The sequence below is a fragment of the Bubalus kerabau genome, chromosome 11, assembly GCF_029407905.1.
Source record: "Bubalus kerabau isolate K-KA32 ecotype Philippines breed swamp buffalo chromosome 11, PCC_UOA_SB_1v2, whole genome shotgun sequence".
In the NCBI taxonomy this organism is placed as follows: Eukaryota; Metazoa; Chordata; class Mammalia; order Artiodactyla; family Bovidae; genus Bubalus; species Bubalus kerabau.
Window position 1 is genome coordinate 41,304,332 of NC_073634.1, and position 22,222 is coordinate 41,326,553.

General features: G+C 37.8%; 1 protein-coding gene and 1 pseudogene across 4 annotated transcripts in view; both read right to left on the reverse strand.

Annotated features, from left to right (window-relative positions):
* EFEMP1 (EGF containing fibulin extracellular matrix protein 1) overlaps nt 1–22,222 on the reverse strand; it is a 71,692-nt gene that overhangs the window by 33,819 nt on the left and 15,651 nt on the right. The gene's annotated exons all lie outside the window — the stretch shown is intronic.
* Nucleotides 3,508–5,789, reverse strand: LOC129622679 (pre-mRNA-splicing regulator WTAP-like; annotated as a pseudogene).

Here is a 22,222-nt window from a genome sequence, read left to right on the forward strand (position 1 = left end):
ACGCTCAAGAGTCTTCTCCAATACCAAAGTTCAAAAGCATCAATTTTTCGGCATTCATCTTTCTTTATGGTCCAACTCTCATATGGAGAAACCATAGCTTTGATTATATAGACCTTTGTCGGCTAAGTAATGTCTCTCCTTTTTAATATGCTGTTTAGGTTTGTCATAGCTTTTCTTCCAAGGAGCAAGTGTCTTTTAATTTCATGACTGCAGTCACCATCTGCAGTTATTTTAGAGCCCAAAGAAGAAAGTCTCTCACTGTTTCTATTATTTCCTCATCTATTTTCTATGAAGTAATGGGACCGGATGCCATGATCTTCGTTTTTTGAATGTTGAGTTTTAGGCCCACTTTTTCACTCTCTTCTTTCACTTCCATCAGGAAGCTCTTTTCCCTCTTCGCTTTCTGTCATAAGGGTGGTATAATCTGCATATCTGAGGTTATTGATATTTCCCCTGGTGATCTTGATTCCAGCTTGCATTTGTAGTTGATCTTGTATTTGCCCTTTCTTAATTTCACCTCAGTCGGGCAGACCATTCTTTTACCTTGGGAATTCTGATTGATGCCACATCCAGGGGTAGTGTGAGGATCTCCTACTAGTGCAGGCCTTGGGCACTGTTGCTTTAGCAACGGTTTGTGAGTGCTGTTTCCCTGACCCAGGGCTGTGACTCTCCAGTGCACCCCTCAGAAGCTCAGCAGACTGTCCCTGACCCATCTCTTCAGTGAGGTGATCTGCTACCCAGGTCCCCAGAACCCCAATACCAACAACTTAATACTGTGACTAATGCAAACGCACATAGATGTCAATAAAATGCAGAAGGTCTGTATAACTGGATGAACCTCACTATAATATAACAGGTAATTTCATATAAAAACTAGTCTTTTCATCAATATCATCTTGTATGACCCTCAATATCAGCCAGGCTACATATTCCATGGTGCAAACACATGTTGCCACTTGTCTGCCTTTGCCCATGAGCCTCTCCCCAACCCTTCTACCTTAACAGGATAGACTGTCCTTTTTTCCAGTTCATATCCACCTTCCTGAAGCTTCTTTTCCCAGGTTCCTTTGCCCAATGTAAGATGACTGCAGAAAGTAACCTGTCCAGTTGAGCTTTGGGTCTGCTATATCCACAAATTATCCTTGTTAAGAAAGAGGAATAGCAGTATACTTGCTACCTCTGGAAAATCAACTACCTTGGAGAGATCTTGGTGACAGCTGGCCCTATCCCCTCCTGCTTAACTAGACTCACCTTAAGGATGAAGGAGTACCTCTGGCAGTTTGTCTGGCTTAGGGTCCTAAATAAGTTTTTCTCTGACTACTGAATTCTGGCACACTCCATTAGGAAAAACTAACAGCTGAATAACCCTAAGCACACATCAGTGGCCTATATAATTTTATAGCCTCAATTTGTTGAAGGTACCAATTGAGCTCTCCATTAGATCTGATGTGTAGATTCTAGCACTATTATATTATAAAGTGGCAAAACACTCAAGATAAGTAACACTCGATAATTCCATAGCATTTATACAATTATATTGTCATTATAACAATTTTTTCTTATAAGGCTAGGGATGCTATGCCAAATAAGGTGAATGTGTGGAACTCTTGTAGCTTCTGCAAAGTTACAGAGAGGTTGAGTTACAATTTTATTTTCAACTAGTTTTCCAGTAAGTTTTAGTACAAATTTTAAGATGGAACAGATCTCAAGTAGTAAAAATCCTTTAAGAGTTTACAGTTATATTCTGTGTGGATAAAATCATAATGGCCTGGAACAATGACTAAATGCTGAGTGGAATTTTAAGGCTGGATTTGACTTTATAAGCTTTTCCTTGAGCTAAGATATTTTTCCCACTGTGTTATGTCTGATAAAGATTGAAACTTATAAACAGGACTGTGCCATTTTTTATAATGAAATTCATACTTAATTTGCCTTTGTAGCACTGGTATGAAATGAATTAAACCAGTTCTAATTAGCTACAATAAAATTATCTCACCAGGTTAACAAATTTATAATTTAGAAATAAGTTTTAAAAGCAAATGATGTGTTTGCCTCTTCTGTAAACAAACCTGATTATGTCACTTCCCACCTATCTTCAGGATGAAATCCAAACTTTTTAACAGGACTTTCAGGCCCCATCCCGATTTGACTTATCATTTTAAATCCTCACTGAACTACACAGAGCACATATTTCTCCTGTATTCTACTTAATGACTAGCAAATGCTGTTCCCTCTGCATAGAACATTTTTTCTCTTTCCCTCCATCCCTTCCCCCAGTTCATTAAAGGCTAATCCCCACAACTTCCTAACACTGAGGTCTGGTGGTACCTTCTCTGGGAAGTTTCTGAAATGAGACTCAAAATGTCACGTCGCTATTACTGTCTTCTTGCTCAGACTGTGAGCTCTTTGTGGGCAGGTACCATAAGCTTTCATCCTGTACTCTCAACACCTACTATGCTTTGCACACAGTAGTTACTCAACTCAGGCTTGTTGAATAATCTCACACTTTGAAATTATGCTTAGGGATCCAGCTATAGGATGTCTCTGTAGTCTGTGCCATCTCCCAAACTATAAGAAACAAAGCAAATGTTAAAATATTTCTACCTCCCATCTTATCATTCCAAAATCCAATATAATTAAAAAGCAAATATAGACAACCAACATTTCATCTCCAGGAGACACACTCTTGAAAAGCATAAGCATGACTGTTGTTTATGAAGTGTTCCAGAATGGACACTTAGATCAATAGACAAGCCAGGTGTTTTGTCTTTGCAAAATTCTAGCTATGAGTAGATCTTCAAAAAAACCAAAACCAAACCAAAACCACCACCCCTAACCAAATAGTATCAGACTTTGTGATCTCTAAATCTAGTTAAAATTCCTCTGGATTACTCTATAGGCTAAACTATATATTCTTTTTTTTTTTTTCAAGGCACATTTAATTTAATATCAAGACTGCAATACAAAAGGCCCAAATACAATGAAGGAACACATTCCCCCATTAACATCAACAACAATGCTCTTTCAACATGCGCCTGTTGAATGGATGGGGATTTAATAAATTTCACTACTGAAAAAAAATAATGCAGTGAGTCTCATCACAGCCAATATCCTTATACAATCTAGTTGTGAAATGAATGTTTATAATGCTTCAAACAGTTTAAAACCTGAAGTTTGACACCACACCTTCATGTTTGTACAGTCCTCGGTAAGATTATCTACAGTATTAGCAACCATTCAAAGAACAAATCATTGAGTAAAACCACAGATTTAAGGCTCAATCAAGTAATACAGAGCCCCAAAAGAAATGGTTAAATAGATGAACTACTTGTACTGACATCTATTATTTGATTCACTCATGACTATTAAGTTGGTTCTTAGCAAATAAACCCTTTAAAGGCAAAATTCACCTCATTTGAGTGTGACCCAGAAGTTCAACAACAGTCACGAAGTCCACGGTGTTATTGGCAAAACTGATATACAGTGTCTCTAAGTCACTGTGCTCAAGGTTAAGAGCGATGCATATTCCATCTTTACATTTACTGGAATTTTACATGTTCAATTCATGGTTTTAAATCTCTAGGTTTTCATTCCTCCAAACTGTCTGAAGACACAGTGTGCCACAGACTTAAGACTTCTGTTTCTCCCTCTATTTTCTTCAAACAGAAACATTTCTCAAGTGTCTACATGTTCTAGAAGGGGAATTTTTTGGAGGTGGCCACTTCTTCGGAATAGTCCGACGCCATCAGGCCTCTGAAGCAAGGGGAGGGGGAAGAGAAAAGAGCTGAAATACAAGGTTCATCTGGTAAGTTTTATATTAACCTTTACAAGCTGGATAGTATAAGAATGTGGCTTTTTGGCTCAAAAAGTCTGAGTCTTGGTGTGGAAACGAGTACGTGGCTGTCCCACCACAGCTTTCTCGCAGTGGGACTGTCAGGGAAGTCTTGACTGGGGAGTATGATTTGTTTACCTATCAGGCGCAAACTTCCAGGCACTCAGTTCATTTTGGGCTTGTTCCAGTTTGTCTTTAGTCTGTTCCAGTTCACTTTTCATTTTTAGGAATAACAAGTTGATCGCTGAGTCCACCATTGCTGATCTCAGTTGTGCAATGCTAGCTAGGCTGCTGGACTTGCTTGAGGTACTGGATCTGAGTAGTACACTCTTGCATTTCTTGCTCCTTGGTTGCTAGTCGCATTACAAGAATGTTTTCCCTGTGTGCAGATTCTTGCTGCTGCTGCTTTAGTTTTTCTTCAGATTCCCTTTAAGCCAGTTACATCATTAGAGTTGAGATCTGTGTACTTGCCCTCCAAAGCTTGCACATAGGCTTCATACTGTTTCCACCTTAGAATTAATTCATCTCGTGCCATAACTTTCAAGTCTGTTTCACTCAGTCGAACCTTTTTGGGAAGAAATTCTTCGTTGGTTATCTTGAATCCTCTCCAGACGGAGGCCGCACCGGCGCCCGCCCAGTCACATAGGGCGACCCCGCGCTGTCCTCTCGCCGCGCTGTCCTCTGGCCGCCCAGGCCGCCCGACCGCGCTGCCGCCGGCCCCCGCGCTCCTCCCTAAACTATATATTCTTATGTTTTTAAGTTCTTGCTGTATTAGCTTAGCAATCTAGCTTCACTCCCACTCTAATATTGCTGTTCCCCATTTTGTATTTTTAAACAAAGATCATTTTTAATTGGAAAATGCATTTTCCATGCATATTCTCATGACATATCATGAGAACTTGTTGCTCTCCTCTGTTTATAATCAGATTACTCCTTTAGTTTATGCTTATTTACAAAATGGATAGTAGGAGACTCACAGGGGAGACTGGGCCTATGGATAATTGCCTCTTGCCATAATTTTCTATAACTGCAAAACCCTTATTTAATTAGGGTATGACTCTACTTCAGTTGTATTCATCGCATACTGCAGTGTCACAGACTTAAATATGTTAAAATAAGAGAAACTATTGTTAACAGTCTATGTTTAGACAGTTTATGGTTAGAGACTTGTTCCATATTCCTTCAGTCATCCAGTATAACTAATGAACATTCTACAGTTTAATGGATGTGGGCATGAAGCACAAAGGCTGATTGTTCAGAAGATAATTTCCTAATTGGCTATTTCATTGGGTACAGGAGCTGAATTACACCAGAATGTTATTAATTTCAAATTTGATGTTTACTTTTGTAAAACCTATGAATAAATGGATTGCTAAACAATATTATAAACAGTTTACCCTACTTGAAGTGGAACTTGTTTAGAATCATCATTTGACTCAGGAGAAGCACTTGCATGCAAAAATAATGAATGTGTTTATTGGAAATAGTTTCTAACAAAGTATTAAATTATTATTATGATTCTGAAAATAGTCCTTATGGAGCAAACTTTTAATACCTATTATTAGCATCATTACTATATGTACTAACTTGAAAGTTATATACAATTCTTTCTCGAAAAGCTCAATTTTAAGCAAATCAGATTAACATATGCCCTCTGGTCTCAGTTCCCCACCCCAGTCCTATTGGGGTGATTTAACGCATTTAACCATATGTGTATGCTTATTTCTCCCCCTCACCTTGCAACTATCTGAAGGTAGCATTTTTATTAGATCACTCCTTGCTCAAACATTGTACTAATTCTGACAGTACTAAATCTAAATAGCTTAACAAGAATTCAAAGTTCTATATAAATTTTCTCCAATGACTTCCCTATCGTGTTTCTTGCTTCCCCTATAGTAGACCCTCTTTCCATCACCCTGAACAGTAATATAGTACTGTTACCATTACTCAGGTCCATCTAGCAGAGCCTGCCCTTTTTCTTCTCAGATTTATTCACATCTGTAAAACATCTGCTCCCTACAAAAAACTCTTAATTGGCCCTTGGTTGCAGCAACCAATCCCTCCTTTGGACCCTTCCAGTTCTTTTTGTTAAATTAATAAATTAGTTAATTTTTAATTGGAGAATAATTGCTTTACAATGTGTTAGTTTCTGTTGTACAGCATCATGAATCAGCTATATATATATATATATATATATATATATATATATATATACACACACACACACACACACACAGCCCTCCATCTTGACCCTTCCTTCCACTTTCCCCATCCCACCCATCTAGGTCATCACAGAGCATCAGGCTGAGCTCCCTGTGTTACTATAGCAGCTTTCCATTAGCTATCTATTTTGCACATGGTAGTGTATATATGTCAATGCTGCTCTCTAAATTTGTCCCACTCTCTCTTTACCCTGCTGTGTCCATAAGTCCATTCTCTACATCTGTGTCTGTATTCTTGCCCTGCAGATAGGTTCATCAGTATCATTTTTTCTAGATTCCATATATAAGCATTAATATACAATATTTGTTTTCCTTTTCCTGACTTACTTCACTCTGTATGACAGACTCTGGGTTCATCCCCCTCCAGTGCTTCTTGGTAACCATCATTTACCATTTACTACATAGGGACTATGGCCCTTAACTAGGGTTTTGTTGACTTGAATTGTTGAGCTGAATTATTTGGTTAATTTTTTTTTTAATTGATGTATAATTGACATACAACATTATATTAGTTTCAGGGATATAACAATTTGATATTTGTGTATATTGTGATCACCACAGTAAATCTAGTTAACATCCTTTTTCTTGTGATGAAAACTTTTAAGATGTACTCTCTTAGCAACTTTCAAATATACAATACAGTGTTATTAACTATAGTTGCTATGCTGTATTTCGCCATGCAATTATAGTTGCCATGACTTATTTATTTTATAACTGAAAGTTTGTATATTTTTATTCCTTTCACTCATTTCACCCACCCTCCACCACCCACTTCTGGCAACCACCAATGCGTTCTATCTATCTTTCATTTCATTTTTAAAATCTGACACGTATGAATGTGAGAGCTGGACCATAAAGAAGGCTGAATGCTGAAGAATTGATGCTTTTGAACTGTGATGCTGGAGAAGACTCGAGAGTCCCTTGGACAGCAAGGAGATCGAACCAGTCAATCCTAAAGGAAATCAACCCTGAATATTCATTGGAAGGACTGATGCTGAAACTCCAATACTCTGACCACCTGGTGAAAAGAGCTGACTCACTGGAAAAAACCCAAATGCTGGGAAAGATTTAGGGCAGGAGGAAAAGGGGAGACAGAGAATGAGATGGCTGGATGACATCACCTATTTCAATGGACATAGTGAAAGTGTGAAAATTGTTCAGTCATGTCTGACTCTTTACGACCCCATGGACTATACAGAGTTTGAACAAATTCCAGGAAATTGTGAAGGACAGGGAAGCCTGGCGTGTCACAGTTCATGGGGTCACAATGAGTCAGATACAACTGAGTGACTGAAGAACAACAACAAACCTCTTCAGATAGATTGAAAAGTCCTTGTAAGAAAGGTGGTGTGTCTAAACATCTAGTATAGTTTGAACACATATTAACTGAATGCATTCATGCAAAAATTGATGAATAAGTGACTAAAAATTGAGCAAATGAATGTATGAATGGTATGAATTTCAGAGTACACATGAAAAAATACATCCTAATTTACACTAACAATTTGGAATCTACTGAGGAAAAGAAAGGGAGAGTTCTTAAAAGCCAAGACTCTTGATATTTAAATTATCCTTCGATGTCTGCAGGGCAAAAAAAGTAGTGAGTCCAGAAAGAAAGTGAGCCAGAAATGGGCTCTTTTAGTTCCATAATCTCTCTGTTGAGTCCTGTGTATTTAGGAATTTAAGATCAGCGTGAAGTTATGGTGACTACCTGGCCACACAATGTCCCCTTTTCTTCTCTCATGACCTCATTCTCTAGAAAGTGGACTCTCCTCCAAAAGCATTTGAGGACCACCTCTCTCAAAGTTTAAATGAAATGCAAAATGGGTCCAGGACAAAACCAATCTTATTAAGAGAGCATGCACAAGTTCTGGAGGGAAAAATCATTGCTAAGTTATATATGTATTTTTTTCCTGAACCTTTGAAAAGATCAACTCTGGTTTCAGTTTAATTTTTTTATTTTTTTCAAAAGAAACCTACATGGCCACTTCTTCAAATTTGTTCCAGATGGATTTAGTCATAGAATGATTGATTATCCACTCAGTTGTGAGCTATGTGGTTAAGCTCAGAAGAGCCTGCAACAAACTGGTCTGGAGCTGTTTCACGGTTAAGTGGCAGAAAGGATAATCCTTACACTGTCATTTTAGAGTTAGTGATGTTCCTCACAGAGGAATTTAGTGAGGCTACTTATGTCAAGGGAATGTATTAGCAAATGGATGGCTGAATATGAAGAGATATTATGAGCATAATGCTCCGCCCATTGCCCCACCCCCGCCCTGTATTTCATGGTAAAGGGAACCAGATCTGACTGAGAGCCCCATGAGAGCTGCCCCAACTCTCACTGCCTGCTTCTTGAACTAGTCCAGCCTCCTGGGAATGCTCCAGGCCCAAGGCCAGAAGCTGGCTGCTACCTGGCTGCTGAGGCACCTATTATCTTACTACCCACTCAACAGGTCCATAGAGCCTTTTATTATTGGCATCAGAAACACCTGAGAAAACCTGGAAACTAATTCTGGGGAAGAGTGAACCAAGGAGAAAATGTACTGCTCTCCATACAGAGCTGTATTATGTACTTTAAAAAGCAATTTAAGAACATTTGGTTCATTTCCATTTTCTTTTGGGGAAAAAAAAAAAAACACCCCTTTCCTCTGGATTTTGGTTACGCCTTTTAATAGCTGCATTAGCCTTTTCTTGTTTTTTTTCACTCTGGTTAGTTACAATCTGGTTACCAGAATATTCTTTTAGGGAGATTGAATGTGGCTGATGGCCTTTCCTACATGTCACCATCTGATTTCATAAGTTGTTCATTTCTTAGTATCTCCCATCATGGTGATTTTCTATTTTTGCTCATATACCCTTTCCCTTTTTATTTTCCCTTACAGTGCTATTCTACCTCATTATTGCCTTCTTGTTGAAAAACAAACTACTATTCTGTCTCCTATCAAGACACCTGCTCCTTAAATCCTAAGACAGTTTATGTTGGATTTTATTGCCGCTGAATTTTTAAGTCTTACACAACTTATTTATTGTAACCTTAGATTATATTCATCACGTCTCCTAGTAGAAATTTGAGGCAAAAGAAAATATGTAAACATATTTAAACACAAAAATGACAACTCTAGGAGCAGGCTTTTGAATAGGTTGTAGGAAGAAAAATATGACCAAAACAGAACAGCGATTTCTATTAGAGAGATGGAGAACATTTTCCATGATCCTCTAACAAACACACAAATATCACAGATGTCTAGGACAAAAGTTCACGTTGAAGTAAGAACTGTGTTTATTAAATTTCTTTTATATAACAAGCATGTGGATACATGCTGATCTGCAAAATAAAGGGAGTTTTTGTGTTTGCTCATGAAGTTCTTGTTTCATGGATATTGTTTATTTGTAGAGTGGAGTAAAGCAGGATTTTAACTAAAACACTTGAAAATCAGAGAATATATTCATAATTATTTAGGAGTGATTTTGGAGAGAATTGATAGCATTCTAGAAGTTCCATGTCCATGAAGAAGAGAAGGGTACATTCATTCAAAAGGAGCTGTTAGAAGCTATGAGGCTAAGAGCCCTTCCCCTCACCCTTCCTCTTACTCCTCCAGCATTTCAGCAGGCTCTTGGCTAATAGCTCCCATTATCTGGAAGACAGTTTTAGGTTTTAACTATAGGTCTGTATGTGCATTTTTGTGAAGTACCTATGCTTATTGTGGACAAGCTTCAATACTTTGCAACATCTAGGCTTTTTAGATGTCCTGAGGTGACAATGTATGATATAAAGTAGAGCTAGTGAATTAACCAATTTGTAAATATCTTTGTTAGAATTGATTTTTTAAAAAATGCAGCATCTTGGACCTGGAATTATTATACCTTCTCTGAGAAATGTACATCAGGACTTGCTCATCTAGGTTGGCAGCTGAGGGGAGGAAGGAAGTATAGGGGGAGGGCTGTATGTGGCTGTGTTCACGTTTATATTTTGATGATAACCATTGATGTGTGTGCATCTCCTGGCTGTACTATAGGAATGCATTGTTTAACAATTCAGCAGAAGCATACCTCCTTGCTAACACCGTAATAGTTAGATCAGATGATGAACCCTCCTAGAACTATTATGCTTTGTGTGCGCTGTTGCTTTATGTCTCATTTTAATTGAACATTAAGGGAATGTAGTATTTTAATCATAGTTCTGCCAATATGTTTATCTAGAGGCCTGTTGCCATTTTTGTCTTTGAAATTTTTGTTGCCAAGAAAGGCAAGATTACATTTTTTTCCTTCCAGATTGAGTTGGTGTAGTGTATTCTTGGTTATCAAAATACTCATAGCTTTGGGACTTTGAAATGGTAAATATTCATGATGTGTGAAACAGCATGATACATAACTGTAGGTGTTCATTACATAAAAATGGATGCTTAGTTGTGATGATACACAAACGAGACCTAGAAGGACATGTCATGGTAAACTGCTTGTGATTCTGAATGACTTCGTTTTTTGCTTCTTGTGCTTTTTGGTTTCCTATTATGCACATGTTAACTTTTAAGAAATAAATGTTATTTTAAAAACCTTAAAAAAAAAAAAAAAAAAAGAAGCTATGAGGCTCTTCTTTTGAACAGGACTTCGCCTGTTTGGACCGCACCCATCAGGATGCATATCTGAATGAGTCATCCACTCTCCTGAACTGCTGGGCAGGTGGGTGCATTTTGCTTTTTGACCCAAATTTTGCCTTTTGAAACCATTTAAAATTCTAGATTTAACTCTAAAGGTTTAGATGGAATCATTTCAGGGAGAATTTTAATTATAGATTATGGTAGGCTTCTGACATGGCTCTCAATGATCCTAGACTCCTGGCATTCACACCCTTGACTGTGGGCTGATCTAGTGGCTTGTTTCTAATGAACAAAATGTGGTAAAAGTTCTGGACTGTCACTTCAGTGATTGAGTTACAAAAGGCTGTGACTTTAGTCTTATTAGTGTTCTCTCTTTTGCTGACAGCTCTTGCCTTTTCTCTTGCTTACTCTGATGAAGAAGGCTGCTGTGCTGTGAGATGCTCTATGGAGAGGTATATGTGGCTAGGAGTTGATGAAGGAAGACCTCATGAGGAATGGAGGCAGGAAGTGAATGCTACCAACAAACTCTAGCTGAGTGAGCTGGGAAGGGGATTCTTCCCAGTCAGGCCTTGAAACAACTGCATATTGTAAAAGATCCAGAGCCTAAAGACCCAGCTAAGCCATACTTTGATTCCTGACCTAGAGAAACTGTGAGATAATGAATTTTTGTTGTTTCAAGCTGCTATGTTTAGGTCAATTTGTCATGTAGCAAGAGATAACTCATAGACTTCGTTATGGTTTCTGTGTAACAGATAATAATGCACAAAGTCAGGAAAGACCTTTGGTCATAAGCCTAGTTTGAGTCTGAGGCTGAAAAAGTCTTGAAATGTGAAATGAACAAACCTATAGACTTTTAACAGATTGTTCTTTGCTGAAAGGTATTCATGTCCCACAGCGAAGACAGGAAATGTTAATTCAAAATCAAGAAAAAGAAAGAGAAAAAGAAAATAATAAAGAACCTGTAATATTTAATGTTGGCACCTTTACATTTTAAATGAGTTTATAGTCATACATAACTATTTAAATACATAAAATACATAAACATATTTTAATACATAAAATACATAAACATATATACTATGTAGTATAATATGTACTATATTATACTACATAGTATATACTATATACTAATATTACTATAGTAATATAGTAATACTGCCTCTTGAGATATCTCTGCAGGTCAAGAAGCAACAGTTAGAACCAGACATTGAACAACTGACAGGTTTTAAATTGGGAAAGGAGTACATCAAGGCTGTATATTGTCACCCTGCTTATTTAGCTTATATGCAGAATATATCATGCGAAATGCTGGACTGGATGAAGCACAAGCTGGAATCAAGACTGCCAGGAGAAACAGCAATAACCTCAGATATGCAGATGACACCACCCTTATGGCAGAAAGCAAAGAGGAACTAAAGAGCCTTTTGATGAAAGTGAAAGAGGACAGTGAAAAAGTTGACTTTAAAACTTAACATTCAAAAAACTAAGATCATGGCATCTGGTCCCATCACTTCATGGCAAATAGAAGGGGAAACAATGGAAACAGTGTCAGACTTTCTTTTTCTGGGCTCCAAACTCACTGCAGATGGTGACTACAGTCATGAAATTAAAGGACGCTTGCTCCTTGGAAGAAAAGCTATGACCAACCTAGACAGCATATTAAAAAGCAGAGACATTACTTTGCTGACAAAGGCCCATCTAGTCAAAGCTATGGTTTTTCCAGTAGCCATGTATTGATGTGAGAGTTGGACCATAAAGAAGGCTGCACATTGAAGAATTCATGCTTTTGAACTGTGGTATTGGAGAATTCTCTTGAGAGATCCTTGGACTGCAAGGAGATCCAACCAGTCAATCCTAAAGGAAATTAGTCCTGAATATTCATTGGAAGGACTGATGCTGAAGCTGAAGCTCCAGTACTTTGGCTACCTGATATGAAGAACTGACTCCTTGGAAAAGACCCTGATGCTGGGAAAGATTGAAGATGAGAGGAGAAGGGGACGACAGAGGATGAGATGGTTGGATGGCATCACTGACTCAATAGACATGAGTTTGGATAAATTCAGGGAGTTGGTGATGGACAGGGAGGCCTGGTGTGCTGCAGTCCATGGGGTCGCAAACAGTTGGACACGACTGAGTGACTGAACTGAACTGAACTGATAGTAGTAATACATGCAAAAAAGTATATTTACCCTGGACACACACACACACACACACACACACACACACACACCCCAACCAACCCAACTCCTTTACAAGCTAGGATTGAAATGGAATCCTTGGCTGTGGCATGAACAAAAATAATTACCCATGTCAGTGCCTGGGGGGAATACTGCAGTGATCTAGCTTTTAAAGCTTCAGTGATTTGGTCCAGACTTTTAGCAGACAACTAGTACTAGGTGTGAACTGTTTTGTCAGTAAAGCTTCAAATCATTAGAAATGTCTGGTTTTTTGCTTCTGAGTCATTAATTTTATTATAATCACAGAATACACCTGCATTCATCTCAGGGCAGATTTTAACTTGCTCTAGTATGCTTTTCCTTATAAAAAAATGCCAACTGAAAGGCAAAGAGTTCCTATCAATAGAAATAGTTCAAAAACCATATAGTGACCACACTTTCAGGGCTTGTAGCTAGACAAAGTACACTTTCTCTACCTCTCTTTTTCTCTTTCTCATTCTTTTAAAATTATTTTGAATGAGAGCTGGAAGAGACAACTCTTAATTTTGACAGCTGAGAAAGCTGAGTTTCAGAGAGGTTAACTGGTTTAATACAGTCAGAGTCACTTGTGGAAGATTTAGATGGGAACCTTTTTCTCTTACTAAGTTTCATGGAATTTCTGCCACTCTTTTCCTGCCAAACTACTTTCTGTATCCTCCTGAGCATTCAAGCATAAAAACATTCCACTACAGGAGAAAATTCTGTTAATTAGTAAGCAAAGGAAATATCTATGTATTATAGCTGTAACTGTTACAATGGAATTTATATTGGAGACACTGAGTATCTAATCAGGGAAGAAGAATATCTTTTGGGGGAAAAAAAACCCACCACATGCAGATCTAATTTTATCCAAAGTATACCCACTTTGATAACTGCAGAAAAAAGAGAATGAAGAATCATTAGACATATCAGTTTCTTGGTGGGAAGCACAAATTGCCAGCTACTGGAAGATAGGCTCTGTCTATATCAACAAAATCTGGGAGCTTGTTAGAAATGTGGATCTTCGGTCTCATCCCACACATAGTAAATCAGAACCTTCATTTAAATAGGATCCCAGGGATTCATATGTACATTAAAATTTTAGGCCAGAATTGCTGGCCTATCACACATAGCACATAGAAGTTTCTCAGAAACATATTAGAAAATTGAATCCCAAATTTAAAGACTCCCTTAGCCAATTTCATAAAAACAGCAAAACTGATTTACTTAGTTGTCACCTTTTCTTTTTTACCTTCATCAGTCTTTTGAGGAAAAGATACATTTATACCTACTATATACATAGGTAAAAAGTGCTCCTTGTTATACTATTTTATAATAATCTTCAGTACAACCCATTTTTGATGAGAATAGTCTTCCACTTGCTCATTGTCCTCTACTCTTCTACCTTGCTCTATTTTTTTCTCTCTCTCAGTTTCATTCAACATCTCCTTTTCTACCTCTCATTCCTCTTACAGCTGCTCGTCTCCCAAGGTAAGGGGAGGTTCCCGGAAGAGAAGGATATGGTTCAGCTGTTTATTTTGCCTTTTTCCTCCACAAAAGTGTGAATATTGTACTGGCCTCTACCCTCACAGGCGTTCACTGCAGTTTTGCTTTTTCCTTGGATGCCTAATTTTCATCCTGAGTGGTGTGTGGGGATGGCAGGTGGGTGTTGGGGGAGAGTGTTACTGTTACCTTGAGTCACTCAGCAGAGGACCCAGGGAAATTTTCATAACTGACATCACTGTTTCATCTTACTTTGTGGTTTATATAGTTGCTCCTCTTATCTCTGGTTTCACTTTCGGGACGTTTCAGCTACCCACATGGTCAACTATGGTCTAAAAATATTACATGAAAAATTCCATAAATAATTCATAAGTTTTAGACTGCCCACCATTCTAAATAGCATGATGAAATACCTTGCCATCCCACTCCATGCTGTCCAGGACATGAATCATCCCTTCATCTAGCATATCCTGCCCATCAACCGATTAGTAACATCCTGCTTTCAGATCCACTCTTCTGGGTATTGCAGTGCTTGTGTTCAAGTGAACCATATTTCACATAACAATGGTCCCAAAGCTCAAGAATTGTGATCCCGGCAATCAGGGTATGCCACAGAGAAACTATAAAGTGCTTCCTTTAAGTGAAAAGGTGGAAGTTCTTGACTTAACAAGGAAAGAAAAAAAAAAATTTGTCCCTGAGGCTGCTAAGATCTACATTAAGAAGCCATCTTCTAAATGTGAAATTGTGAGGAAGGAAAAAAAAAATTGTGGTAATTTCACTATTAAAACTCAAACTGGAAAAGCCATGGTCAGTGTGCAATAAGTGCTAAGTTAAAATGAAAAAGGCATTAAATTTATACAAAAAGATATTTTGAGAATGAGAGAGATCACACATAACCTTTATTAGAGTATATTGTTATAATTATTTTATATCATTATTAGCTATTGTTGCTTATCTCTCACTGTGCTTAATTTATAAATTAAACTTTATCATAGGTATGTATATATAAGAAAAAACAGTATATATAGAGTTCGGTACTTTCCATGGTTTTAGGCATCCACTGGAGTCTTGAAATGTATTTGCAGGCAAGTGGGGACTTTTGTATTTAAAATTGATCAATGCACAAGCAACACTTAAGTCATGAATTTTCAGCATCAGTAGTTACCCAATTATGATCTTTGTAGTTAAGAGATTCACCTAACAGTAACAGAGAAGAGAAAGTATCTCTTCTCCTTTAAGGGAAAGTGGTGTTTTCTTTTTCACTGAGTAATAGAGTTGACATAACATAGAGTGTGTCATCTATTAAACTGATTTTAAAATGTCTCCAAGTCAACTGCAAAGGCCGACTTGACTCTGCACTAATTCTTCTTTTCCTAATGTGAGATTTATACTGAGGAAGAGGCAGTTGCTTGTAGTTGGTTTTACCCACTTTTCAGGACTTCTACTTGATGTTTTAAGTTCTTGAGAAAATACAAAACATCATTCATATTTAATCAAATAACTCATTCAATTTTCCTTACTGATGTCTTCTCTATTCTCTATCCCTATATATTTTCCTTTTAATATGAGATCAGAAACAGTGTATTTCACCAAGAAAAACAGTTATAACAATTTTGTTATGGATTAATAATGCTTTGGGAAATGTGTAATTCTGCCTATTCCTGACTTTGACATTATAGTCAGCTTTTCCAATAATTCTTTTAAAACCCTATTAGAATCCTAATACTGTTTGGGGCTGGGTTTTTCAATGACAACTAAATAGCCCAAGCTCTTCTTCTAAGAGTGATATTCTATTTGGGTATTAACCATTGGTGATAGCTTGGTTTATTGGAAACTTGTTCTGGCATGGTTACACAATCTATTTTTCTGCTTAAATTAAAAAATCAATGAGAATATTTTTTTAGTTTACTTAGAGTTGAACTCCAATTTACAATGGTTTTTCTATTTAAAATTTTTAAAAAATGAACTAGGGGCTTCCCTGATAGCTCATTGGTAAAGAATCAGCCTGCAATGCAGGAGACCCTGGTTGGATTCCTGGGTTGGGAGGATCTGCTGGAGAAGGGATAGGCTACCTATCCCAGTATTCTTGTGCTTCCCTTGTGGCTCAACTGGTATAGAATCTGCCTGCAATATGGGAGACTTGGGTATGATCCCTGGGTTGGGAAGATCCCCAGGAGAAGAAAAAGGCTACCTCCTCCAGTGTTCTGGCCTACAGAATTCCATGGACTGTATAGTCTGTGGGGTTGCAGAGAGTCGGACACAACGGAGCGACTTTCACTTCACTTCACTTCAAAATGAACTAGTCACCAAATAATCTTTCCTGGCTTTTCAGAATTATCATTAGCTGTATAAATTGCACCACAATTAAATTTCCTTCTTTTTTTTTTTTTTTTCAGATTTTTTTTATTTTAATTTTATTTTTAAACTTTACATAACTGTATTAGTTTTGCCAAATATCAAAATGAATCTTTTTATCGTTAGCACCCCTATACCCCCATCACTAAAGAAGAGAGGTCTTGCAACTGAAGTTTAGAACAAAGCCCAGCATCTTTACCAGCTTGTGTGGGAAAACTTTTTTCTCTGACTACCTTCCTCCTTGGATTAGGTTTCTTTTTATATGCCAGGTCATGAACAAAAAGGGCCCATAGCTTTTATTGGGAAGTTTAATTAATTGAGAATGACTGGAATTTTCTGCCTTGCCTGTTGAGTGAACTTTTATTCTGGGCTACATCCTGACTATAATTCACCAGAGTCTGTCTAGTCAAAGCTATGGTTTTTCCAGTAGTCATGTATGGATGTGAGAGGTGGACTATAATGAAAGCTGAGTGCCAAAGAATTGATACTTTTGAACTGTGGTGTTGGAGAAGATTCTTGAGAGTCCCTTGGACAACAAGGAGATCCAACCAGTCCATCCTAAAGGAAACTAGTCCTGAATATTCATTGGAAGGACTGATGCTGAAGCTGAAGCTCCAATACTTTGGCCACCTGATGGGAAAAACTGACTCCTTGGAAAAGACCCTGATGCTGGGTAAGGTTGAAGGCAAGAGGAGAAGGGTAAGACAGAGGGTGAGAAGGGTAAGACAGAGGGTGAGATGGTTGGATGGCATCACCAACTCGATGGATGTGAGTTTGAGCAGGCTCTGGGAGTTGGTGATGGACAGGGAATCCTGGCGTGCTGCAGTCCATGGGGTTGCAAAGAGTTGGACACGACTGAGTGACTGAACTGAATTGAAGAATAAAAGAGTATGGCAATTCAATAATAGTCCCAGATACGTTATTTTCTAATTCATTTTATAATGGTCTATCTAAAAAGTTTATTTTGTTAAAAATTTAGTTGCTCATTTTCTTATTTTCTAACACAAAGATAGGTCAAGATAGAATCTAGGTAAATCTCTAAGGAAGATTAGTCAAGACATGGCCAGGATGTTGCAGAAGTGTAAGAGAACACAATCTTAGAGGTTATGTCTTAACATTTTTACTTCTATTTTGTTGACTCTTTCTATATTTCATCCAACATGTTTTTTGTTGCTTGAATCATGTAGTAGTTGTCCAAGGTGACCTGTTGTCTTGTGATAGGTAAAAACAGGAATTTACAAAGCAGTTCCTAGAGTTGATTTTACAAGAATGAGAGAATCATTTTAGAAGCATTATCAGCTTTGATCAATTTAATTTTCATACATGTTACTTTCCTGTAAAAAAAAATGGTGTATTACATGTTTGTGTACATGAATCTGAATGGGCTAAACTTGAGTAGGTATGTGTATATATGTGCATATGTGTGAATGTAAATAGCTGGAACAAACTAAATCCAGGCAAGGAAGGGGCGGCATTTAGGCCGTGTAGGCAGGTCTCTAAGGTGTCTTTTAACAACTTCTTTTGGAATATCCTTTCCTTTTTTAGATGAGGTACCTTCTGATATCACAAATTTCTCAGGGCAGGACATGGATAAGCAGAGAAAACCATCTTACACAACATTATCTCTTTAGGCCTCAAATGATGAAAAACAGTGATTAGGAAAAAAGTGTACTGGTGGGTTTTGAATGATGCCAGATACATAAACTGCTCACATATTTTTGGAGAATGATTTATTTTGAACTAATTCTTTAAGAAGCTTCTTCAAATAAACAAATTCAAAGGACTGAATAACAGACTCTGGAAAGCAGACATACTGCTCTGCATAATTTTGGTATATTAAAAATATTGAGATACTTAAATTTTTTAGTGAACAGTAACAATTGAATGACATTTTGTGAATATGACAGCAACAATTTAATGACATTTTGTGAATGTATGTATAAGAGGAGGGCCTTATGGCAAAATAGTGAGATCTAGTTAATCACCACCAAACAAAAATTCTTCCCTGATCCACACTGTGACAGATCTGGTCTCCAGGTTGGACAATGAGTGGGAACCCCTGAGTTGTTTCCTATTTTAGATTGTGTTCCACTGTCCACTCAAGGGAGAAGGATTAGATTCTCTGCAGCACACAGAGCTGTTTAGAATACAAAACTTATTTCACTACAGTCCCTAGAGCTTTTTGAGGTTTTATATGCACAAAGGAAGTTGTGGTTTCCATCATGATTCTCACTTTAGCTGGGCACACATAAAGCAAAACACACAGCTTTCATGGTTGTCTCTAGTTCTGTTGTCTCCTTCACACTCCTAATTCATGTACAGTTAAGTACAAGGTAGCTATTAGCTCCCAGGGTCCCCTCAGTATTCTGCATTCTTTCTTCCTGGGACTCTCAGATCTATGGATTTCTTTCTCACTTCTCTAGAAATTCAGTTCTTCCTACCTTGGGACCAGATCATAACTGTGCTTCTTTAAGTCACCGACAAACAACTAAGTAACTTTCCTGGATTCTACCCTTTAGCATTTTAACAGGATAGATTTTAAAAGAATGGTTTCATTCCTAGCCACAGCAATCAGACAAGAAAAATAAATAAAAGGTATCTAAATTGCAACAGAAAAGGTAAAACTATTTGCAGATAACTTGATACTCTATACAGAGAACCTGAAAGACTCCACCAAACACTTTTAGAACTAAATAAATGAATTCAGCAAGACAGGCAGGATAAAAGATTAATATACATAAATCTGCTGCATTTCCAATGAGTCAACTCTTCGCATGGAGTGGCCAAAGTACTGGAGTTTCAGCTTTAGCATCAGTCCTTCCAATCAACACCCAGGACTGATCTCCTTTAGGATGGACTAGTTGGACTTCCTTGCAGTCCAAGGGGCTCTCAAGAGTCTTCTCCAACACCACAGTTCAAAAGCATCAATTCTTCGGTGCTCAGCTTTCTTCACAGTCCGACTCTAACATCCATACATGACCACTGGAAAAACCATAGCCTTGACTAGATGGACCTTTGTTGGCAAAGTAATGTCTCTGCTTTTGAATATGCTATCTAGGTTGGTCATAACTTTCCTTCCAAGGAGTAAGTGTCTTTTAATTTCATGGCTGCAATCACCATCTTCAGTGATTTTGGAGCCCCAAAAAATAAAGTCTGATGCTGTCTCCACTGTTTCCCCATCTATTTCCCATGAAGTGATGGGACCAGATGCGAGTGTAATGCAAATCAAAATCACAATGAGTTATCACTTTATATCAGTCAGAATGGCTATCATCAAAAAGTTTACAGATCGTAAAATGCTGGAGAGAGTGTGAAGAAAAGTGAACTCTCTTACACTACTGGTGGGAATGTAAACTGGTACAGTCACTATGGAAAACAACATGGAAGTTCCTTTAAAAAACTAACAGTAGAGCTACCACATGATCCAGCAATCCCACTCCTGGGCATATATCCAGAAGAGAAGAAAACTAATATGAAAAGATATATGCACTCCAATGTTTATGGCAGCACAATTTATGATAGCCAGTATATGGAAACAGTCGAAGTGCACATCAACAGACAATTGGTTTAAGAAGATGTAGTATGCCAAAGAAAGTTCAAACTACCATACAGTTGTGCTCATTTCACATGCCAGTAAGATTATGCTCAAAATTCTTCAATCTAGGCTTTAAGAGTATGTGAACCAAGAACTTCCAGATGTACAAGTTGGGTTTAGAAAAGGCAGAGAAACTAGAGATCAAATTGCCAACATTCACTGGATCAGAGAGAAAGCAAGGGAATTCCAGAAAAACATCTACTTCTGCTTCATTGACTACACAATGGAAATCAGAACAAACTACGGAGTCACAACAAACTATGGAAAATTCTTAAATGAGAATATGAGACCACCGTACCTGTCTCCTGCGAAACCTGTATACAGGTCAAGAAGCAGAAGTTAGAATCAGACATGGAACAATAGACTGGTTCCAAATTAGGAAACGAGTACGTCAAGGCTGTATATTGTCACCCTGCTTATTTAACTTCTATGCAGAGTACATCATGCAAATGCTGGGCTGGATGAATCACAAGCTGGACTTAAGATTGCCAGAGGAAATATCAACAACCTCAGATATGCAGATAATACCATTCTAATGGAAGAAAGTGAAGAGGAACTAAAAAGCCTCTTGATGAGGGTGAAAGAGAAGAGTGAAAAAGCTGGCTTGAAAGTTGACATTCAAAAAACTAAGATCATGGCATCTGGTCCCATCACTTCATGGCAAATAGAAGAGGAAAAAGTGGAAGCAGTAACAGATTTTATTTTCTTGGGCTCCAAAACCACTGCAGACAGTGGCTGCAGTCATGAAATTAAAAGATGCTTGGTCCTTAGAAGAAAAGCTATGACAAACCTAGACAGCATATTAAAAAGCAGAGACATCACTTAGCTAACAAACGTCTGTATAGTCAAAGCTATGGTTTTTCCAGTAGTCAGGTAGAGATGTGAGAGTTGGACCATAAAGAAGGCTGAGTGCCAAAGAATTGATGCTTTTGAACTGTGGTGCTGGAGAAGATTCTTGAGAGTCCCTTGGACAGCAAGGATATCAAACCAGTCAATCCTAAAGGAAATCAGTCCTGAATATTAATTAGAAGGACTGCTGCTGAAGCTGAAGCTCCAATACTTTGGGTACCTGATACGAAGATCTGACTCTTTGGAAATAATCCCGATGCTGGGAAAGATCGAAGGCAACAAGAGAAGAGGGTGGCAGAGGATGAGATGGTTAGATAGCATCACCAACTCAATGGACATGAGTTTGAGCAAACTCCAGGTGATAATGAAGGACAGAGGAGCCAGGTATGCTGACATCCATGAGATCACTAAGAGTTGGACACAACTTAGCAACTAAACAACAACAAACATACACATACACACACACACATATATACATATATACAATGGAATATGTCATAAAAAAGAATAAAATATGTCATTTGCAGCAACAGATGGACCTAGGGATTATCATACTAAGTGAAGCAGTAAAACACAAATGTTTTATGGTATCACTTATATGTGAAGTCTAAAAAATAATACAAATGAATCTATATACAAAACAGAAAAAGATTCACAGACATAGAAAACAAACATGGTTACCTAAGGAGAAATGGAGGCGGAGAAGGGATAAATTAGGAGTATGGTATTAACATATACAAACTAAATAAAATAGATAAGCAACAAGGATTTACTGTATAGCACAGGGAACTATGTGCTTCCCAGGTGGCTCAGTGGTAAAGAATCCGACTGTCAATGCAGAAGACACAAGAGACACAGGTTCAATTCTTGGGTCGGGAAGATCCCCTGGAGAAGGAAATGGCAAGCCACTCCAGTATTCTTGCCTGGAAAGTTCCATGGGCAGAGGAGACTGGCGGGCTATTCTTGGGGTCGCAAAGAGTTGGACATGACTGAACGACTGGGCATACATGCACAGGGAGCTATATTCAATATCTTATAATAACTCATAATGGAAATCTGAAAAATATAACTCA